This window comes from Saimiri boliviensis, chromosome 6, assembly GCF_048565385.1.
Source record: "Saimiri boliviensis isolate mSaiBol1 chromosome 6, mSaiBol1.pri, whole genome shotgun sequence".
NCBI classification, from domain to species: Eukaryota; Metazoa; Chordata; class Mammalia; order Primates; family Cebidae; genus Saimiri; species Saimiri boliviensis.
This window is the reverse complement of record NC_133454.1, coordinates 44,267,174-44,289,924: the sequence shown is the minus strand read 5'-3', so window position 1 is coordinate 44,289,924 and position 22,751 is coordinate 44,267,174. Positions and strand designations below refer to the sequence as shown.

At 42.9% G+C, this 22,751-nt stretch overlaps 1 protein-coding gene across 4 annotated transcripts in view; it reads left to right on the top strand.

Annotated features, from left to right (window-relative positions):
* The window catches only part of EXPH5 (exophilin 5), an 85,193-nt gene that overhangs the window by 18,540 nt on the left and 43,902 nt on the right, over positions 1 to 22,751 (top strand). Inside the window, exon 1 of one of the 4 annotated variants that reach the window (XM_074400539.1) lies at positions 170 to 6,702. The exons of 2 other annotated variants lie outside the window; for them this stretch is intronic. The gene's annotated coding sequence lies outside the window, so the exon portion shown is untranslated. Of the gene's footprint in view, positions 1 to 169; positions 22,711 to 22,751 lie in introns of those variants that run through there. One more of the 4 variants, XM_074400540.1, reaches the window with a different exon arrangement.

Below are 22,751 nucleotides of genomic sequence, written 5' to 3'. Positions count from 1 at the left end.
CGCGGTGGCTCAAGCCTGTAATCCTAGCACTTTGGGAGGCCAAGGCGGGTGGATCACGAGGTCGAGAGATCAAGACCATCCTGGTGAACGTGGTGAAACCCCGTCTCTACTAAAAATACAAAAAATTAGCTGGGCGTGGTGGCGCGTGCCTGTAATCCCAGCTACTCAGGAGGCTGAGGCAGGAGAATTGCTTGAACCCAGGAGGTGGAGGTTGCGGTGAGCCGAGATCGCGCCATTGCACTCCAGCCTGGGTAACAAGAGCGAAACTCCGTCTCAAAAAAAAAAAAAAAAAAAAAATTTGTTGTTGCTATTCTACTGAATATATTCTGTAATTTAATTAATCATTCTAATATTTTAGTCTCTTTGATGTTTTCTTATTCTATTTGTTTCTTATTGCTATGTTAAGTAACACTGGCAAGGCTTTATGCTTACATTCTTAATTCAATTTTAATTATCTCAAGGGTAAATTCCAAAAAGTAGAACCATTTATTTAAATAACAAAAATGTTTTCTAAGTTCCTGTTACATGTTACCAAACTGCTTTCCAAAAATGTTCTACCACATTACACCTTCACCAGCAGTGTGGGAAGGCCTTTGTTTTAACATATCCTTTCTATCCCTGAATGGCAGTATTACTTTTTAAAAATCTTTACCGGCTTTGCAGGAAAAAAAAAAAAAGCTTCATTTAATTTCTAATGCTGTGATTATAATGAACTTAAACTGTTTCATATGTTTACTATTCACATTTCTTGATATGTGAATTGTCTATTCATACTGTTGTCCATTTGTAAATCAACCTCTATAGCCAGAATGCTTCTGATCACAAGTAACAGAAAATCTAACCATGACTTGAACAACTTGGGGGTTCATTTTTCTGACATAACAAGACATCTGGAAGCAGGCAACTGCTAGCTGGTTTAGCGGTTTAAGGATGGGCGGGGCATAATGGCTTATGCCTGTAATCCCAGCCCTTTGGGAGGCTCAGGCGGGCAGATCTCCTGAGGTCGGGAGTTCGAGACCAACCTGACCAACATGGAGAAACCCGGTCTCTGCTAAAAATACAAAAAATTAACCAGGTGTTGTAGCACATGCCTATAATCCCAGCTACTCGGGAGGCTGAGCCAGGAGAATTGCTTGAACCCAGGAGGTGGAGGTTGGGGTGAGCTGAAATTGAGCCATTGCACACTCCAGCCTGCAGAACAAGAGTGAAACTCCATCACAAAAAAAAGGATGTCAGGATGGTGTCTTTGTAACACAAAATGGCTGCAGCTGCTCCAGACATCACATTCGTATTTGAGGCAGAAAGAAAGAAGAAAGAGTGGACACCATGGCCTCTTTGGGATATATATCCAAGAAGAGCCATTTTTATTATAGAAGTAAAGGCCTTCTCTGATGCCTTCAAGGACATTTCTACTTTATATATCCTTGATTGGAACCATGCCATGTGGCCATCCTTAGCTGCAAGGGAATTAGAAAAACAAGAAATACCAGACTTCCACCAATCATGATCCACCCCCTGGGCCTGAATACTCTGGTGTTGACAACAACATCAGAAAGGAGGGAAGTTGAGGGAAATGTATTCTAGAAGGCAGTCAACACTGTTAAACACGGCTCGGTGTGGTTTTTGTCTGACTGATTTATGCATTTCACCAGACATTAAAGAAATTGACTTTTGTCCTATGTATTCCCCAGGTTTCAGTTTGCACGTAACTTCTCTTTATCTGAAAATAGATTTTTTTCCCAGTTCTATGTAGCCAAATGTACCTCCTTTTAAATTTCCTTTTTCTTTTTCTTTTTGAGATGGTCTTGCTCTGTCACCCAAGCTGCAGTACAGCAGTGCAATGACAGTTCATTGTAACCTCTAACTCCTAGACTCAAGTGACCTCCTGCCTCAGCCTCCTGAGTAGCTGGGACTCATGCACTACCACACCCAGCTAATTTTTTTAAAAGTCTTGGCCAGGCGCCGTGGTTCACACCTGTAATCCCAGCATTTTGGGAAGCTGAGGTGGGTGGATCACCTGAAGTCAGGAGTTCAAGACCAGCCTGACCATCATGGTGAACCCCCATCTTAATAAAAATAAAAAATAAAAATAAATAGATAAATTCTTTTAGTAAAGACAAGGTCTTACTATGTTGCCTACAATGGTCTCAAAACCCTGGCCTCAAGTGATTCTCCTGCCTCACCTTTTGTTTTTAAGATGACATAACTCTTCTCACATGGAGATTAGAGTAATATTCACTTCTAGTTTTAATTTTTTAAAGTAACTTTGTAATTACATATATTTTATACAACATACATTTTAATTACAAAATATCACCTAACATATATTTTGTTTATAAGGTAGGATTACATAAATTTGTTTTTTTCAGAGGTAGCAAATTGTCAATAGAACCATTGATTTCCATCTCCTTCCGAGACCCTTGATAATTCCCTTTAGGGAAAAGACTGGAGCAACCAAATAAATAATAACCACAAAGAGTTGATGAGGCAAAATGCTATAGCACCAGCTTTCATAAAGTCTAAGAAGGAAATCATAGGGGAAAACACAGCTTTCATACAGAGAAGTGTGATTGCTGTTATTCCTATATCAGGTACATAGTTAATGTAGCGCAGTGAATTGGTTTCACAGAGATAAAAAGAAGCAGAGAAACCAATCAGGGGACAGTGAGTAAACCTTGTGTGAAGTACTTTCCCGCCTTAAAATTGCTTGGCAGGATCAAAGAGTTCTGCCCCGGGAGCTATTTAGTCAGGCAACTGGAAGAATCACTTTTTACTTTTAGTTGTTTTGGTTCTGTCTCACTACAGGTTATGCATAAACACAAATGCTGTCGTGCCCACGAGCTGATTAGAGCTTGGCCTTGTGAACTGGCTTCTTTGAACCCCACTGTAGTTGTTCACATTGGCTCAACTTGAGCGGTGATGTTCAATGCCTATTTTAAACACTGCTGTCATGCATTTTATATATGGTGCCCTTCTTCTCTTTCAGACGTCAAAAATGTATATGAAAATGACTTTGGGGATTGTGTATTGAGGAGAGATCTCAGTTGCTGGCTGAATTACTACATTTGCACTCGTGCTTGCACTTGGAAGCTCCTCTTCAGCATTACCAGGGGCCAAGGGAGAGCTCTGTGTGCTCAAACCTGTCCCCTCAGTAGTGGGTATTAAGGGCTTTCCTCCTCAGAGTAGAGAAAGCTCTGGCAGGGGATGTCTGACAATGGCCCTCTCCATGGGGAGTCTATCAGGGAGAGTCTGCCAACTTCTCCTCATTCTCTGGTCTGTTTCCCAGTGCCTCTTCCTCCTTAAGGACATCAGTTTCTCCCCTATTCTCAGCAACCCCCCTCTTCGCCCCACCAAAACTCATTCTTATTTGTAGTTTATATCATAGCACTGGCTCCATAGTAGGTAACTGCAAAGGCCAATAAATTAGGTCATGTCTATCCACGGTTGTGTAATTGCTTTGCCTCTGCCATCCAGGCAAGTCTTTAAAAGGTTTATGAGTAACATGCTCCCTCCAGGGTAGCTGTCTCCACCTTCAAAGCCATACTAGCCCTCACCCTCAGCCAGCTCTACCCAGCTCTTTGTACACCCAGTTCTACTGAGCTCAGGCTCCACCTTCTTCCTTAGACTGGCTTTCATTTCCCCCATGTGTCAACTTATAACACCTTGTCCTGGGCCTTCCAGAGCCTTAAGGAGAGTTCATAGTCACAAAACAATACATAAATGTAAATACAAACATGTAAACATAAATGTTTTGTTAAAAACAACTTGCAGGTGTCTAAAGCCCACCTCACGAATATTGTAGATGCCACAATTTCCAAACAGTGCTCCAGAACAACCATGATAGTTTTATCATCAAAGTGATAATACTTTTCCAGGCCAGGAGCAGTGGCTCGTGCCAGTAACTCCAACACTTTGGGAGGTCAAGGTAGGAGGATCACTTGAAGCCAGGAGTTCAAGACCAGCCTGAACAATGTAGTGAGACCCCACCATCTCTACAGAAGAATTTAAAAATTAGGCAGCTATGGTGGCATATGCCTGTAGTCCCAACAATTTGAGAGGCTTGAGCAGAGGAGTTTGAAATTGCAGTGAGCTGGCCACGACACTGCACTGCAGCCTGGGCAACAGAGTGAGACCTTGTCTCTAAAGAATGAAAAAACAGGCTGGCCGCAGTGGCTCACACCTGTAATCCCAGCACTTTGGGAGACTGAGGCGGAAAAATCACTTAAGGTCAGGAATTTGAGACCAGCCTGGCCAACACAGTAAAACCACATCTCTACTAAACATACAAAAATTAGCCAGGCCTGGTGGCATGTGCCTGTGATCCCAGCTACTAAGGAGGCTGAGGCAGGAGAATTGCTCGAACCCAGGAGGCAGAGGTTGCAGCGAGCCAAGATCGTGCCACGGCACTCCGGCCTGGGCAACAGAGTGAGACTCCATCTCGAAAAATAAAAAATAAAAAATGCTATTCTGTTCTCAGCTTACCTGAGCTTAATCTCAGGGGTGCTGCACTCACAGGTGGCAGCCTCCTGAAGCTGGAAGATTCCACACCTCTAGAGGCCTGGTTCATTTCAGGAGGCAGGCCACGCTCTGGTTACTCTCTTGGCTCAGATCTACTTTCCTTCCTGGGAGGCAGACAGTCATCTGGAGTTTTTGATTGTACATCAACCATCAGCATTAAGCATTCGGAGTAGCACTACAATGTTGCTTATTTTTCTTGGAGCTGGCAGGTTTGATCAGCCCCTCCATTTGCAACATTGAAGCAGTTGTCTTTGGAACCTGTCACTGTCCCAAAACCAGAGGTCTAGGGACCTCCATCTTCCTCTCTAAAGTAAGAGCCCATAGATTTTTCTTCCATATCATGATTCAATAACACCTCTGTTCCATAGCACTCATTTATTTAGCAGATATATTTGAGATACTACTCTGAACCTGGTACCGGAGATATAAAACTGTTCTCTATAACCTTTCAATGCCATAAAGAAGGCTGATTTAAAAACAGTACATACAGGTTGGGTGCAGTGGCTCACATCTATAGTCCCAGTACTTTGGGAGGGCGTGGTGAGCTGATCAAGGTCAGGAGTTCAAGTCCAACCTGGCCAACATGGTGAAACCCCCACCTCTACCAAAAATACAAAAATTAGCTGGGCATGGTCATGCATACCTGTAATCCCAGCTACTCAGAAGGCTGAGGCAGGAGAATCACTTGAACCTGGGAGGCAGAGGTTACAGTGAGCCTAGATCACACCACTGTACTCCAGCTGGGTTACAGACCGAGACTCTGTCTCCAGTAAATAAATAAATAAATAAATAAATAAATAAATAAATAAATAAATAACAGTGCATTCACTGTAACATGACAAATAACATTAGTCACACAGAGGGCCACAGAAGTCATTTAGCCATCCTCCAGATGACTGGCTGAAGGAGGTGATGCCTGAACTGTGTCTTGAACGAGGTGAGAGGTGAATAAAGGTGAACAGCAAATGGAGTGAACAACATTAGGCCATAAAGACGTCAAAGACGCCAGCCAGATGCAGACACCATCAGCAGTGGAAATGCCCACAATGCAACATGAGAGGCAGCCACAGGCAAGAGAGTGAGCTAGAGGTGGACAGTGGACTTGTGTGTTGAACCGAGGCCTCTGAGCTTGACAAAACTGGAGGGGAGGGGGGGCCGCTGAAATGTTTAGAGCCACTGAATGACAAGGTCACATTAGGTGGATGGCTCTGGGTGGTGAGTGAAGCCTGGATTAGAAGAGAATTGTGTTGAGGGGCCTCTACTGGGGAGGAAGAGATGGCAAGTGATTTAAGAAATATTTGGAAAGTCGAATTAGCAGCACTTGGTGGCTGACTGGCCGCAGAAGGAAGGAGAAAGGAGAGTTCATATGAACTCAGGTTTCTGGCTTTTGACCTACTGTTTACCCTGAAACCAGTGGGTCCAAGTGGACTCTAATACTTTGTGATTCCAGGGTATTCAGATAATATATCTGAATATTAAAGGCTATCAATTCTTCCATCAACTTTGAAATATTTAAAGGCATATCTCTTGCTGTACATTATCTCTCAGTGATTGAGGTCAAATTTTAGGCCTGTGACCAAGACTGGGGAGAGGTGTGGACAGATTTCAAAGCAGAATTCTGGCCAAGGGAGCATGGAACTTGTTCCCCAGCTCCAGATGGCCCAGTGAAGGACTTCTGGGGTTAAAGCTGAGAGCAGCCACCTGACACTGCAGGAAGGAACCGATTGGCTCTCGGGAACCACCACACGGGCCAGCCATGGTGAGCAGCCTGCCAGGCAGCAGGTGTCCAGCAAACCAGAGGAAACCGCGCGTGCTGTCATTTCCTCCCCTGCAGCTTTGGACTTCAGTCAGGAGCTTTATCTCTCCTATTCTCAGCAAAAATAATTAAGGTCAACTGATTATTGAGACACCCTCACCCCCACCCTGCAAAAAAGTAAGACATTTTATTTCAAGTAACTGCTTCTCCTCCATGAAGCAGTAACACGCTGGCTTTCACCGGCACCCTCCCCTTTGGTACGGGGTCCCAGAAGGGTGTTTCATCTTCAGCGAGTGGGAAACCCCCTGTCTTCAGTGTTTTCTGCCCACCAGGATAGGGCACTGTGGATTTTGCTTTTGAAGTGTGTCCAGAGTCACTCAAGAGAGACAAAGCCATCATTCTACCGTGTGCTACCCACCACCCACCAGGTAAGCTGCTGTGCGCCAGGGTGAAGCCCCCAGAAGACTGTTTGGCCTTGATATTCCAGAATTTGCTTAAATATGTTGAACACACACGCCTGGATTCAAAACGGCAAGGCTAAGAATAATATCTTCAGCAGGCACAAGGATAAAGGAAACACATATCTCTTTCCAGTTTACCATGATGTTTGCTTAAGTAAGTCCCGTTCATATCTGGGGGATCAAGATTTGTGATGTTTCCATTTTTAATGGAGAAATACTTGACGAATATTTTGAAGGCCTAATCTTTGTATGGGCTATGCAATCTGCTATGGTAAATATGAAGCATAGGACCCAAGAAATGTACAATCTGTTTGTAGGACAGGACATAAGAACTTAACCAAGAATATTAGGTTATGCGTGACTAAGTACTTAATGGATGGCACAGACAGCAATGAGGTAGCGTTTTGGAGAAGAGAAAGATGGATGAGAGCTGAAATTATCGGGCAAAACTTCATAGAGGCTGGTCTTGAAGTGGCAGGTGATAAGCGGGAGGTAGGTAACGGAGAATGACTCCCGATTCTGGCTTAATGCTTCCATTAAGCCAATTCCACATAACACATTTATTGAGGTATAATCAGTAGTTGGAATATGTAAATCTTCAATTCAGAAAGACAGTTCATATCGGCATTGGAAACTAAAGTCCTAAAGAAGGCCGGTGTTTGTTTATGGTGAGTAGTCACAGCAGGCTTGTCAGATTTCGTCCTGCCTGGCTTCCTTCTCTTCCCCTCTCCAGCAAATCTGTTCACCTTCGGTAACTTCTGCTAAATGTTCACTAATTTTTAACAGGCTTGCCCATAGAAAATGAGATTTAGTTAACTGTTTGTCTTTTAAAATTCTGCAAATGTTAAATAGAAGAGAGACACGAAATCATTTCTGATAAAAACTGAAGTTAAATCTGTGCGAAAGGGTTTTGTGGCCCCTTTCTCCCTAGCTCTGGCTCTTGGCTGAATCGGTTGCGTTGAGGAGTGATTATAAAGTGTGTTGGTGCTATCTGTGTTGAGTGACTGGCATAAGACCACAAAAGGAAATCTTCAGTTTCCCCTCCAACTCTCATTCTTTACATGAGAGCATAGGAAGCCTTCAGAAGACTTGCATGACCTTAGTATTGAGTCTTCTTCTATGAATCTATCAAGGAAATGAGAGCATTTCAGAGTGACTGGAATTATTCATTTATTTATTTTAAAGATGGGGTTTTGCCATATTGCCCAGGCCATTCTTGAACTCCTGGGATCAGGCAATCCTCCCACCTCGGTGTCCCAAAGTGCTGGACTTATCAGCATGAGCCACCATGCTTGGCCTGGAATTCTTATTCATAACCCAGTGACACAAGACTGTAATGAAACTATTAATAGATAATAATCAACCTCAAAATCAACCTCATGATTTGATCCATTTCTCTTGATGCAAGGCCAGCAAATAAAAACTTTGTAGCCACTTCAAACAAACAAAACAAAAAACGAAGCTTCCTTCACTCAGAAGGAAAGTCTGCAGATGAAAGCCTTCACCCATTTACTCCCCCACATCCCTCTTCATGCGCACCTTACCTACTTTCCGTGTTATTCACTCATTCACTGCAGAATGAGCATCACTCGTGATGAACAATAATGGATTCAGACCCAGACGTAGTGGAGTTTATTCCCCAGCAAGTCTGGTTCTGACTGTCTTTTAAGGCCTGTCTTCATGAATGCTTTCCCAGCCCTTAGCTAGAATTACTCTTATCCTTCTTCATAATGCCAAAGCAAAAATCTTGATTTTCTATCAGTATTATATTATCAGTCATGTTATATCATTGCTACTTTGTACATATCATTTTCTACCAACAGATCCTGAATTTCATGGTGTCTTCACATTATTCTTACACATTTAAATGCTCATTATGGTTGAACTGGATTTTTTTCCCCACTTGAAAAAAAATGGTTTTCAACCCTTTAGCTAAGTGCCAGCAGAAGTTAGATTGTGTGACAAAGAATATGTAGAAAGGGCATTGTAAACAAAAGAGAAACTTGGAAAATTGCCTAGAGAGCATGGCAAAGTGCTTGGAATGATTGGCACCCAGGGTTTAAATGACGGAATCATGGGAAACAAGCATGGGGCTGGTGATAAAGAACTGAGCTTTACAGGTGAGGAAGATGAGACGCATAAATGTTATTTGATCAGCCCAAATAATAAAGGGATTAGAACCCCTCACCTGATTATCCCCGCCAACCAGGCCCAGAACTTTCATGTAAGCTTGGACAGTGATTTTTGCTACCATGCCAGGCCGGGGCGATTGGCTGGGAAAAGATGAAGACAGTGACAGACAGTGTATATGACACTAATATCTGTGCGGTTGGACCACATTATTCCTCTCTTTGTTGTAATCATGCAACGTGAAGAAAGGCAAGAGCAATGGGAAGCAAACAATCAGGAAGCAGGTGTATTGAAGACCACATTCAGCACTGAGCTGTGGCACACTGCAGTGGCCAATCTGAGTTCCCGGTTAGTGTGATGTAGACTGGGCTGTGAATTGCACTGTGAAGCAAGTGCCAAGAGTTGCTAATTTTGCCATTTGCTTGGTTCTTTACGTTGAATTTCATAGAACCAATAGTTCAAATGGTACCTGAGCTAAAATAATCAGCAAAGGTGTTGAGCAGATAAATTATCAAAAACTATAGGCCGGATGTGGCAGCTCACGCTTATAATCCCAGCACTTTGGGAGGTCTAGGTGGGTGGATCACCTGAGGTCAGGAGTTTGACACCAGCCTGGCCAACATGATGAAAACCCATCTCTACTACCACAAAAATTAGCCGGGCCTGGTGGTGGCTGTCTGTGATCCCAGCTACTTGGGAGGCTGAAGCAGGAGACTAGCTTGAACCCAGGAGGCAGAGATTGCAGTGAGCCGACATCTTGCAACTGCACTCCAGCCTGGGTAAAACAGAGTGAGTCTCTGTCAAAAAAAAAAGAAACAACAACAAAAAAAAGCTAGACATATCCTGTACACACAATAAATAATGTTCAACCTCTCTAGTATTCAAAGAAATACGCAAAAAGAAAAAAAGTTTTATGGCCTATCAGATTAGCAAAGATTAAAAAGAATAGACATAACTAGTATTGGTGAGGACATGGGGAAATGGACCCTCATACAAAAAAAATTTGATACAACCTTCCACCAGGGTAGGCATGATAGATTTAGTAAGTCATTAAAACATGTACATCCTTTGGCCTGGCAATTCCACATCAAGGAAATTGATTCTAAGGAATTAATCAGAGATGGGCGCAATACTAGTTTTGAACTGGGTTTATTTCAACATTATGACTGTAAAAAATTAGAAATAATTCCAGTGGGAAGTAAGTAGGTACATATGTATAGGGATACAGTGGTAGAATATTGATGTAGCGTAGCGGAACGTTCTTTTTTTTTTTTTTTTCTTGTGAGACAGAGTCTCACTCTGTCACCAGGCTGGAGTACAGTGGTGCGATCTTGGCTCACTGTAACCTCTGCCTCCTGGGTTCAAGCAATTCTCCTGCCTCAGCCTCCTGAGTAGCTGGAATTACAGGCATGTGCCACCATGCCCAGCTAATTTTTGTATTTTTAGTAGAGACAGGATTTCACCATGTTGGCCAGGCTGGTCTTGAACTCTTGACCTCAGGTGATCTGCTCACCTCAGCCTCCCAAAGTGCTTGGGTTACAGGCATGAACCACTGTGCCCAGCCTAGCACAGCATTCTTAATATAATGCTAAGTGGGAGACAGGCTAGACAACAGCATGCATAGGGTAAGAGCATTTTTTTGAAAATGTATGCATACATAACTGACATGTGGAGCAAGTAGGAATCATGGAATATAACCAGAAAGCATCCTACTACTATCCCTTTATTTATTTTTTTAGACAGAGTCTAGCTCTGTCATCCAGGCTGGAGTGTAGTGGCGTGATCTCAGCTCACTGCAACCTTTGTCTCCCGGGTTCAAGCGATTCTCCTGCCTCAGCCTCTCAAGTAGCTGGGACTACAGGTGCACACCACCATGCCCAGCTAATTTTTTTGTATTTTTAATAGAAACAGGGTTTCACCATGTTGGCCAGGCTGGTCTCGAACTCCTGACCTCCAGTGATCTGTCCATCTCAGCCCCCAAAGTTCTGGGATTACAGGCATGAGCCACTGTGTACGGCCATCTCCTACAATCCCTTTAAATGCCACATACAAGGCAGTTCCTAGACTTTTCTGCTCACTCACAGGTAATAAAAGTCTTTTGGTCACTTTAAGACACAAACACAGCCTCAAATCATTAATCATTAGAACACCTAGTCCTAGATTAATCCCAGCTTTGTTCAGAGGAGCAGCCCCTCACACAGCCACTGCTTGCCGCAGAGCAACCGTCTGGGACGGTGAAGAGGATTTGATCCTTTTCCCTTTCCCCATCAAGCCCTGCCTTTCCATCATTCAGTGGTGGTTTTTTACTGTTCCAGGGTTGAAGCACAGGGTGGCTGGGAGGCAGGTTTGAATCTGGATGGAAGGTACATGCAGAAAAGCTGCTGCTTGACTAGAATGGTTTTAAGGTGGCATCACACTCTCTGGGCTGGGCAGATGTTTAAATCTGCCTCCTCTCTTATGTGCTCATCTGAGGTTTGCAAAGATGGCTCGCGGCCCAGCACTGTTCTCCAACAGCTCTTTCCATGCACATGATGTACTCACCCCTGCTCTGTGCTACGAATCCAGGGATTCACCCCCAACCTCTTTCTACTCAGGTTTCTTCACCCCCGGAGCCAACTCTAGCAGACATGAACTAAGAGAACCCCATGCCTCCTCAGCCTCTCCTGGGGCCCACATCGGGACACACTCACCATGGTAGCCTGAGAAACCCTGGAAATGAGGACTGAGTGACAGCTGGGCTATGCACTTCATTCTGCAGTCAAAGCAACTGGCAGGCCCCAGTTTCTCCAACTCAGACTTCTCAGGCAGGAGGCAGATACCAATCTACCTTTTCCTCCAAACCACAGGGGACATAATTAAGCTCTTCCAGTAGTACTGGTTAAGCTACCTGGCTCTAGAGAAAGCCTCCTCACAAATCCTGCCTCTGTCTTCACTCTTCCAACTCAATTCAAGTAAGAGGACTTAAAACCCTAACTAGAGAGCCTTGGCTTTTGTTTATTTTCAAAAATCCCACAAAGCAAGTTCTCCTGATTCATCTTCTCACAACTCCCCTGGATGTCTTGAATCTCTTGCTTTCATACTTTGGCTAAAACTGAGACAGAGTCCTAGTCCTGTTATCACTGCTTTAAAACACACGGATGAACATCTGTATACACACAGCAGTTATCTCTGACTGTGGGAGTTATGAGTGTTGTTTTTTTTAATACAAGTTTTTGTTTTGTTTTGTTTTTTGTTTTTTTAATAGAAGCAGGATCTCACCATGTTGCCCAGGCTGGCCTTGAACTCCTGGGTTCACTTGATCCTCCTGCCTCGACCTCCCAAAGTGTTGGGATTACAGGAGTGAGCCCCCGTGCCCAGCCTCTTCAAGTTTTTTCTTTAAGTTCCAAGTCTTTTGCATTGAATGTAATTTTACTTTCTTTCTTTCTTTCTTTCTTTTTTTGGAAACAGTCTTACTCTGTCACCTAGGCTGGAGTGCAGTGGTGCAATCTCAGCTCACTGCAACCTCCACCTCACAGGTTCAAGCAATTCTCCCACCTCAGCCTCCCTAGTAGCTGGGACTACAGGTATGTGCCACCATACCTAGCTAATTTTTTTTTTTTTTTTTTTTAGTAGAGACCAGGTTTCTCCATGATGGATAAGCTGGTCTTAAACTCCTGACCTCAAGTGATCCATTTGCCTCAGCCTCCCAAAGTTCTGGGATTACAGGCATGAGGCACTGTGCTCAGTCTGATGTAGTTTTACTTTCATAATTACCAAAAAAAAAAAAAAACACTGAAAAAATTGTATAACGGCAAAGCAAAGTCAATTTTATTGATGTTTGCAATTTCCTGTCCCAGTCAAAGCTGGAAAATTCCTCTGTGGACAAATTCCTACATGCTGCTATGGCTGGATGTTTTTGTTATGTTCTTTCAGGTGACAAGGAACACGGAGCAGTTTCCTCAAGGGATGGGTGGCACGTTATTGTCAGGATCTCACAGGGAAGTCAGGAAACAGCCTCAGCCCTGCACAGCCAGGCCTCCGGAACTGGAATGTTGCTCAGAGTGCTGCAGCATTCTGTTGCCCAGCAATCCACCAGGCTGGTAACCACAGGCTTGTGGTCCGGCTTCTCTGTTCTGCTTCTCCCTACTCACTTGCATTGCCAGGGCTGACTTTTTTCTTGCAAGTTTCATCTCTGCCCCGTCGCTTCTTCCTGTTCATGACCCTGGTGCCTCATGGCTTCTATTAATGGTACTGCTCTACACCTTCTCACTGTTTGTCTCTCAGCCCTGTCTCTTTAGTTTGTCTTACTTGTCATCATGATTTTAAGACATGCCAAGAGCAAAGATGTTATTAAGTTGCTAATCAAACTCCAAAATAGAACAAATAGAATGTGCTGGGCAGCATTCTTGCTCATGTTTAGCTTTTGGGTCAAGCATGAGTCTCTGGTTCAGGTGATTAGGGCAAGAATGCAAAAAATGTTGGATCCCATTAGGCAAAGCACAGGAACTACCCATGACCACGGTAATATGAGTAGGACAGATTCCCAACACCTCATGGGTTGCTTATAAGCTAGAAAAGTGGACCATGTCTTTCAGACAGATCTACCACCAGGCTTAATGCATTACTTCTGTGGCTTGATCAGGTGCTGTTTTTGGGTGCTGGCAAGGAGATGCCAGAATGATTTAAAACAAAACAAAACAAGATGGAGGGAATCAGATAGATTTCTTTTTCTATGCCAATAACGTCAAAGGGATTCAGAGCTAAATAGATGATGACTTTTAAAAGCTATGGTCATTGTTAATAAATAATAGGTTACACCCATATACATATACCCAATAAATAGCTCCTTTCTTCTATAAAGCGCACCCGGCACTACTGTTTCTTTGCATTGACATGTCTTTTCATTTTTGGGAAATAGGTTGACTATTTACAGACTGAGTTCAATTATTTTGCACCTGTTCTTGATGGACTGAAACATATTCATTTAAAGTATATAATATCCTCCAATGTTAGTTATATTATCATTTATATCGTGTAACGAGGCTTCTTTTAGGCCTTTTCTCCACAGATTCATTGAGATTTCATGATAAATTATTTAATACATGATAGGGAATAATCACAAACTTGGATTATTATTGAGATTGAGAAAGAAGAATTTAGATACTAGAATCTGAAAGTTAAAATGACAGTGAATAATAAGAACATATAACAATGACATTACCAGAAAAATATTTTTTACACAAAATCAAATTTCATAAATAAGTTACCTAATTTGGCATAGACAGATGCATTTGTACTGCTAGCAGTACTTTATCTCCAAATACAGATTTTGTTACAGAGTTATTCCAGGAGTGCTCCTCAGGAGTATGTTTTGGTAAATACGTGTAACTACACCTACAGACAAAACTTAACAAGGTCTTCAGGATGAGATAATATCATATGGAAACAATATGTGTGTTTTCAATTACCGAGGCAGAATAATCACTCTCATGATAACATTTAGTGCAAGGATTCAAGAGGAAATATTCAAAGTTAAAGCCCTTTGGCATGTAATTCTGCAGTAATTTTTGATGTAGTGGAGTGGTTTGTCAGGTCAGTTGGTTTATCAGTAGATGAATAAAAAGGGTTTAAATGCCACACTGATCTTTGCAAGCCAGCTTTGTTTGCCAGCGAGGACTTGGAAAAGGCACCAGCCATGGAGATAAGGGTTATTTCAAGAGTTAACTCTTTTTGAAAATAAGTAAACTGTAATCCAAACAAATGACCTTTAACTGATGTCAACATCAAGCTTCCTTTGACCCAGTGAGTGAATTCTGAAGTAGATCTGGTTTGCAAGTCATGGTCTTTCCAAACCTACACTATCCCTGATGGGAACCAAGAGCAGTAAATTCATGGTGGTAACATTTAGAAAACCTCCAGGCATCTCCTCAGCATTCTGCATCCTAACACAAAGACTGAGATCTATCCTTTCCTCTGGCTTGCATATTTGACCAGTGTGTGTGGGCGGGGTGGGAAGGAGGATGCTGAGAATCTCATATTGCAACATTTAACTCCTTAAAGTTAAAGCAAAGTCCAGAATGTTGGATTTGTGTTGGTTTCCTAACATCCTTAAAACCGCATGATACCAAGGGTGAATTAAGTTGAATGCAATAATAGTGGATTTTAATTACAGTATGAGAAGTGAAAGTATTGTCGTCACCTTTCTGCTTAGACACAGAAGCAATGCATCACTTTCCTTTAACTTTATGAAATAGCGTAGGCTGCTCTTTCTGTCTTCTTTTCTTGGCAAGACAGATTCCAAGAATAAGCATTAAATTGCCTGAATATGAGAAAAAAAAACATGCTCTGCATTCTTATTAATGAAAATGAAGGAGAAATGCATATTCATGTGTACCATTCTATCTTGTTACCTAACTCTACATAACTAGCAGTACAGAGGATGTGGTCAGAATTTAGGATGTAGTTGTTTTTGGAAAGAAGCCATGAATAATATAATGAACAAATTTAAGACGTTGAGATCATACACTTGGTCTATGGATGAAAACCTGCCTTGCAGAAGTGCTAGTATAACAGACTTCCAAGAGGCATTATGCTGTCTTCTGCAGCTCTGAGAAGCTTCCTTGCACTTTTAGAATCCTGACACTCAGCTTGCATTAACCCTTGCCCTACAAGTTTCAGTGGAAGATGTCTGAGCATCTGTATAAAGGGGAATAAGTGGGATGCAAAAGCTAAAAACTAGTTTTTCATTCTCTTGTATTCATTTGTTCGGTTATTCAACAAATATTTCTTCACTGCTTGCTGTGTGTTCAGGAAATCTGACACTGACTTAGGAAGCTGACAATCTAGTGATGAGACAACCAGCATGCGAAAAAAGTACAGAGGCTAAACAGAAGAGGCTTATTCTAGGCATGGGTTGAATAAATCAGGCTCCTGGAAATCATCTGGAAATAACTGTTCTCACTCAACAAATATCATGCTGGTGGGGTGAGGGGGGTTTGAACTAGGTAGAAGCTTAATTCTTTCACTCACCACTTAACAACCTCTGGCGATGAGTATAATACCTACGTCACTGGATTCTTGTGGTGATTAAATGAAATAATCTAGCTGGAAGCGCCTAGCACCATAGCTGTCACATAAAACATGTTTACCAGTGAGTTCTAGGCTCACTTTCTGCCTCAGGAAACAATATATGTTTACAGTGAGGAGGTTCCCATCACCTTCAGCAGCAGCATGGAGGTACCAGAAATGATACCAAATATTGCCTTCATTTTCCATAAAGTTATTGTCAGTTGCAATCTGGAATCAGGTGTCTTTTCCTAGTCGTTTCATTTTAATCATGTGATGGATCCAGACAGGAGCATCAGAAAATTCAAAGGAAGTGAAAGAAAGGACAGTAGACATAAGAGAACAATATATCAGACTGGGACTTCTGAGGCTGAAATACAGAGGCCCAAGGGCGACAGAGTTGGAAACTATGGGATCTGAGCTAAGCATGGATTTATTGACCACATTGTTAAATAGTGGGGCATACCCTCTGCAACCTTAGCAAAAGTGTGCTTAGAATCACAAAAAAAGTGGGAAGTCTGGTGCAGTGGTGTGTGCCTGTAGTCCTAGCTATTCGGGAAGCTAAGGCACGAGGATAGCTGGAGCTTGAGGGTTCAAGGCCAGCCAGGTCAACATAGTGAGACCCTGTCTCTAAAAAAATAAAGTTTAAAAAGCAGAGGCTGGGCACAGTGGCTCACACCTGTAATTCTAGCACTTTGGAAGTCTGAGGCAGGGGGATCACCTAAGATCAGGAGTTCAGGACCAGCCTGGACAACACAGTGAAACCCCATCTCTACAAAAAAAAATACAAAAATTAGCCAGACATGGTGGTAGGCACCCGTAATCCCAGCTACTCAGGAGGCTGAGGCAGGAGAATTGCTTGAGCCTGGGAGGCGGAGGTTGGAGTAAGCCAAGATTATGCCATTGTACCCCAGCCTAGGTGACAGAGTAAGACTCCCTCTCAAAAAAGTAAGAAAAATAAAAAGTGGGAAAGCATCCTTGATAGCCTCTACTTTGACCCCCTAATTTTATGGATGGAGAAATGCAGGTCCAGAGAAAAGAGAATTTCCCAAACTCATATTCATTCACTTGTTCACCAAGGGCCAAGTCTCTACCCTATGTCAGATATCTTTCAAGAAAACAAGACAGGCAATGTCCTCATGCTTGTAGATTACATTTTAATAGGGTACAAGAGATATAATCAATAAGAAAGTAAATGAGTGAAGAAGATAATTTCAAAAGAAGATTAATGAGATTAAGAAAACTAAACCAGGGCCAGACACAGTGGCTCATGCCTGTAATCCCAGCACTTTGGGAGGCTGAGGAGAATGGATCACTTGAGGTCAGGAGTTTAAGACCAGCCTGGCCAACATGGCAAAACCCTGTATCCACTAAAAATACAAAAAATTAGCTAGGCATGGTGGCAGGCACATGTAACCCATGCTGTACTGGGGCGGCTGGTACACAAGAATTGCCTGAACCCAGAATATGGAGGTTGCAGTGAGCTGAGATCATGCTACTGCACTCCAGCCTGGGTGACAAAGCCAGACTCCAAAAAATGAAAGAGAGAGAGAGAGAGAAGGGAGTAAAGGAGGGAGGGAAGGAGGGAAGGAAGGAAGAGAAAGAAAAGAAAAAGAAAGGAAAGAAAGAAAAAGAAAAAAGAAAAAAAGAGAAAGAAAGAAAGAAAAGAATTAAACCAAGTAATTTGATAGAAAGCAACTGAATATGGGAGAAGGAATAATTTATTTTGGAGGGGCGGGGGGCCTCTCTAAAGATGTGACATTTTTTCTAAGGCCTAAATGACACAAAGTCATAGCCATGTGACAAAATAGGGAAGAGCATTTCAGGTGGCAAGAACAAGTCTGAAGCCCAATGGGAGCCAGCCTGGCTTGTTTGAGGGAAAAAAAGAAGCCAAATGCTGAGTGGAGAGGAGAGAGGTGTAATGAAAAGTGGTAGAAAAGGTAGAAGGTCAGACACTATGTAGCCTTGAAGACCACAGAGATTGACATTGTATTTAAACATGATGAGAAGCTACTGGAGGGATTTAAGCAGGGGATGGTATGATACATCTGACGTTTACAAAAAATCATGTTCAGTAAAATTGATAGGGGCTAGGCCTGTTGGCTCACACCTGTAATCTCAGCACTCTGGGAGGCCGAGGTGGGCGGATCACCTGAGGTTGGGAGTTTGAGACCAGCCTGACCAACATGGAGAAACCTCATCTCTATTAAAAATACAAAATTAGCCGAGCATGGTAGTGCATGCCTGTAATCCTAGCTACTCAGAAGGCTGAGGCAAATTGCTTGAACCTGTGAGGCAGAGGTTGCAGTGAGCCAAGATCACACCACGGCACTCCAGCCTAGGTGACAGAGCAAGACTCCATCTAAAAACAAACAAACAAACACAACTAAAATAAACCATAAACCATAAAATTGGTGGGATGCCACAGTTTTGTACTGACCTCCTCCTGCACCAGAGCCCAGTAGATCAAACCAAAATGGAATCACTCTAAGTGCCGCATAATCAAACTGAAACTTGAAAAACAAAAATAGGAAAATCTCCAAATAGCCCAGTTTTTCCAAAAACACACACAGAAAAAAAACAAAAACAAAAACAAAAACAAAAAAACAGCAGATTGACAACTAATTGCAAAGGGCCCAGTCAACCAGAGCCTACATGATAAGGAAGGTTCCCCTGCTTTAACCCTTACAGGGAATACAGGGAAAGTAACCTGAAGTAGGCTGATGTTAATCAGTCCACTTTTTTGTATTATGCTGTTTTGTTGATCCTGCTCAAGCTATCTTGTAAAAAACCAACTGTTCTGCCAGGCAAGATGCTGCTCCATTAAAAAATCACTAATAAGTGCCAATTAGACCTTTAAAACTCAATTTGGTGGTATCTTGTTCTTTAGTCATCCCTCTTGCTCCTGTGTGGAGCCTGGATGGAAGAGCCAGAGTGGAAGCAGGGAGACCGATAGGGGCTTGTGTTAGTCCATTCTCATGCTGCTATGAAGACATACCTGAGACTGGGTAATTTATAAAGGAAAGAAGTTTGATTGACTCACAGTTATGCATGGCTTGGGAGGCCTCAGGAAACTTACAAATATGGTGGGAAGGGGAAAAAAACACATCCTTCTTTACATGGAGGCAGGAGAGAGATGTGTCAAGTAAAGTGGGGTAAACCCCTTATAAAACCATCAGATCTCCTGAGAACTCATTCACTATCATGAGAACAACATAGGGGAACCGCCCCCATGATCTAATCACCTCCCATGAGGTCCCGCCCCCAACACATGGTGATTACAGTTCAGAATACAATTCAAGATGAGATTTGGGGTGGGGACACAGCTAAACCATATCAGGGCTCCTGCAGACATCCAGGTGAGAGATGGTGGTGGCTTGATGCAGGGAGATGGCTCTGGAGATACTTCCTAGACTGCAAGCTCCAGAAAGGTGAGAATGTCTCTTTTGTACACCAATGTAGTCCAAGCTGCTAGAACACTGTATAATATATAGTAAATGCTCAATAAATGTTAGTTGAATCAATAAATGGTTATTTTCTGAAATTAGAATCTAGGCTTAAGATAAATAAAAGTATAAGCTGTTCATGTATGCTGAAATAGTATGACTTATTTAGATTTGGAATAGTATGTGTTTTAGACCTTTTAATAAAGTACATGCAATATTTTTGTAACTGTGGGGCCCAAGCTGTGGCATTGGCCAGTGCATTTGCTGCAGTGTGAGAGCTAGCAGGGTGACTACAGGCGGTGAGCCTTGCCCAGTGCACGCCTCTTGTCTGTGTTTGTGAACATCTGCAGCTTGTTTTCTCATGATCATGCTGTTGGTTTAACTACAACATGGAAATCCAGGAGTGGATCTGTCGGCCCTTTGCCAAATAGCTGATGCTTTTGAGTTTCTTTACAGGATAAGGAAACCTGAGGATGATTCCTTCTCTCTTTTTTTTTTTTTTTTTTGCTGGGGGCGGGGAGACAGGGTCTCACTCGTCACCCAAGGCTAGAGTGCAGTGGCACGATCTTGGCTCACTGCAACCTCTGCCATTTGGCTTCAAGTGGTTCCACTGCCTCAGCCACCCAAGTAGCTGGGATTACAGGAGCATGCCAACACACCTGGCTAATTGTTTTGTGTCTTTAGCAGAGACGGGGTTTCACCATGTTGTTCAGGCTAGTCTCAAACTCCTGACACCAAGTGATCCACCCACTTTGGCCTCCCAAAGTGCTGGGATTACAGGCCTGAGCCACTGTGCCCAGCTATGATTCCCTTTGCTACCACAAATCTCTTTTGTGTTGGGAGTGGTGATACACAATTCCTGCCCCCAACCCCATAATCCTTCCACCACCTTTCCCAACCATCCTGCACATTTCACAGGTCACAATGACAGTGCTCCATTTGTTCCAGGCACAGTTGTATGGGCCTTACATGCATTAACTTCACTAATCCTCATAAATGCTCCAGGAGATATTATTACTCTTATCCCCACTTTACAAATGTGCAAACTGAGACACAGAGAGGTTAAAATTACACAGTTAATAAAGATCAGGGTGGCTGGGCATGGTGGCTCACAACTCTAATCCCAGCACTTTGGGAGGCTGAGGAGGAAGGATTACTTGAGGCCAGGAGTTTGAGACCAGCCTGACCAACATGGCGAAACACTGTCTACAAAAATTAGCTGGGCATGGTGGTGCCTGCTACTCAGGAGGCTGAGTAGGGAGAATCACTTGAACCTGGGAGGTGGAGGTTGCAGTGAGCTGAGATTACACCACTGCCCTCCAGCCTGTGCAACAGAGAGAGACCCTGTCTCCAAAAAAATAAAAAATAAAAAAAGGTCAGGGGCCACATTCATCTCAGAAAGTCTGATTTCAATTTAGCCTCTCAGTATTTTAATTTCTTCATTGGTAAAATAGGGATAATATTATCTACCTTCACAAGGGTTCTTGTGAAAATTAAATTAGTTAATATATGTAACATGCCTGGCTCAGGGTAAGCACTGTGTAACTATTAGCTATGATTAGCTTTCCAGTATTATTCCTATGGAAAAATTACTTTCTACACACGTGATTGTAATTTGTGTGCAGGATCACATCTTGCACTTATGTCAAGTATCCACTGATTTGCTTCACAATGATGGCAGAGTAAGTGTGTAGAATTCATTTATTATCCCCCAGATTGAGCAAATCTATACTGACGGACCATGAGTCTGGGACCATGATAGGTCCCAGGGATACCAAAACAAATGAGACACAGCACCTGTCCTCAGGAGCTGACAGCCTGGTGACACAACCAAACAGGTACATGACAAGTAATTCAATATAATTCAATATTGGCTCAGGTAACAGGTATAAATTCAAAAAGAGATCATGTAACCCTAGGAAGACAGAAGAACCCTGATAAGCTACAAGACGGACTGACACTTAAACCCTAAGTCTGACCTCAGTGTGGACACCTAGTGTTTTCTACAGTACCTTCTTGAGGGTGACTATTGGTAAAGGGTGACTGTGGGTGAGGGACCAATCACTGCAATCTGAACCAGATAGGAATTACACATCCTTATTGTTAAGTTTTCTTAGAAAACTTATCTTTTCCGTCTACTGTGAGTTTGTGTTTTGTAAAAAGAAACATCCAGGAAGGCTGAAATAGTCAATTTTCTTTTTCTGGGACAGAGTCTCACTCTGTCCCCCATGCTGGAGTGCAGTGGCACGAACTTGGCTCACTGCAACCTCCTGCCTCCCCAGTTCAGCAATTCTCCTGCCTCAGACTCCCCAAGTAGCTGAGATTACAGATGTCCGCCACCACACATGGCTATTTTTTTTGTATTTTTAGTAGAGACAAGGTTTCGCCATGTTGGCCAGGCTGATTTAGAAACTCCTGACCTCAAGTGATCTGCCCACCTCGGCCTCCCAAAGTGCTAGAATTACACGTGTGAGCCACCGCACCCGGCCTTTTTTCTTCTTTCACCCGAGCTGGAGTACAGTGGCACCATCTTGGCTCACTACAGCTTTGACCTCCTGAGCTCAGATTCTTTCACCTCAGCTTGAATAGCTAAGGTTACAGGCTCACACTAGCACACCCAGCTAGTTTTGTTCATTTGTTTGGGTTTTTTTGTAGAGACAGAGTCTTACTATGTTGCCACAGCTGGTCTCGAACTCCTGGGCCCAAACAATCCTTCCACCTTGGCCTCCCAAAGTGCTGGGATTACAGGCGTGAGCTACTATACAGTGGTCAATTTTTAAAATACAGAAAATATTGCTTTTTATCCTAGAGTTAATTCATGCAGTTGAAGTGGGCTTTATTATCCAGCTTGGCCTGAAAGCTGGTGCCATTATTTTGTCGCCTCTGAGTCCTAAAGGGCTGTTACTGTTGCTATTGTTGCTTGCTGGCTGGCTTTATAAAGTTTACCACTTTTCCTTGTCTGAGCTTTCCTTCCTTCAGACTTCTATGATTTAACTTTACTCTTATGAAAAAGAACACATTTTTCAACACGCTTGCTTTTTCTAATCCTTGCCCCTCCCTGAGTTTTGACCGTGGGCTGAACCAAAGAACAGGCTCTGATGTCAGGGACAAAGGCTCTCAAATAACAATCTTTTCAGAAGATCAACAGGGAGAGAGACCAGGCCCCGGATTATAAAGCTGCTGGTGCAGCCGCTGAACCACAGGGCTTTTGCTTCCTTCATCTGCCTGTTTCTGACTGGGAACACTCAACAGTTGTTCTAAAGCTTTGCCTGGAGGGTGAGCTCTAAGAAACCTGTTACCTGGAAGTATCACCTTTCTGGAGTAGGAGAACAAAAGGCCACACTTTCCCCAGTTGGTGAGTCTCCCTTGTGGCTTCAGGGTTTTGAAAAGGCTCCT